This window comes from Pteropus medius, unplaced genomic scaffold, assembly GCF_902729225.1.
Source record: "Pteropus medius unplaced genomic scaffold, Ma_sr-lr_union100, whole genome shotgun sequence".
NCBI lineage: Eukaryota > Metazoa > Chordata > Mammalia > Chiroptera > Pteropodidae > Pteropus > Pteropus medius.
Genome location: NW_024349800.1, coordinates 48,742,583 through 48,743,586, shown reverse-complemented (window position 1 = coordinate 48,743,586; position 1,004 = coordinate 48,742,583).

Here is a 1,004-nt window from a genome sequence, read left to right as displayed (position 1 = left end):
CCTCTCCCAGGTCTCCCTCCTTCGTTTTTGTTTTTGTTTTTTAAATTCTTGACAGTATGGAGTTTGCTTATAATGCCCGAATACTCCTGTTAGATGCGTCCTAATTGCCCGGCATAGAGAGCGGCCGGAATGTCTTGACCGGTTAATTTTGTCTTCAAGGCTACTCTTAACAGATTAATTGTAGGGACGAAAAAAAAAAAAAAAGAGAGAGAGAGATGGGGGAAGCAGTGGGCAGCCAGCCCACTGAGGGAAAAATAGGCAGGACGGCCCCGCCCGGCGGCGCCGCGCCCAGCCAAGGCCCGGCCGCAGGGCGGCGCGGATACCCTGCGTGCCCGGGGCGCCCGCTGCACCCGGCGGCGCCGCGGAGGGCGCCGACGACCACGCGCGGCCGCGCCCTCCCTGCAAGCGGCTCTGCGCGCCCGGCTCCTGGCCTGGCGGTGGCGCCGCACTGAACTGCCGGTCTTGCTTTTCAGGACTGTGATTATTTTGTAAAACCCGGCGCCGAGGCCAGCGCGCCCACTCTCGGGGCCCCGCCCCGCGCCCCTTCCCAGGGCGGCGTGTGTATGGGGGGCAGGGGAGCCGGCGGCGCATTCTGGAGCCGGCGAGGGAATCCCTCTCCTTCCACGTCACCCGAAAGTGAGGGAACCCGCACTCGCGTCCTCTAACGCAAATGACCATCTTTGGCAACGTGCGCCAATGGAACAGACCAAAGGCGCTGGGCCCGGGGGGTGGGCAGGCCAGGACCTGGGCTGCCTCGGCTCCCCCAAACCGCGCCGGCCAGCTGCTCCCACCCCCGCTACAGCCTTCCTTCCTCGCGCCGGGTGTGCGGCTGGCGTCAGCGCTGCCCAGAGCCGGGGCCTGGAGGGGAGCGCTGCGCCCGCCTCCTCCCGCGCCGCCGCCGCCGCCGCCACCTCCTCCTCCACCTCCTCCACCTCTTGGGCCTCCTTCCCCCGCCTCCCCGTGCGCTCCTCCCTGCAAGGTGGAGTCGGGTTGACGTGAGTGGA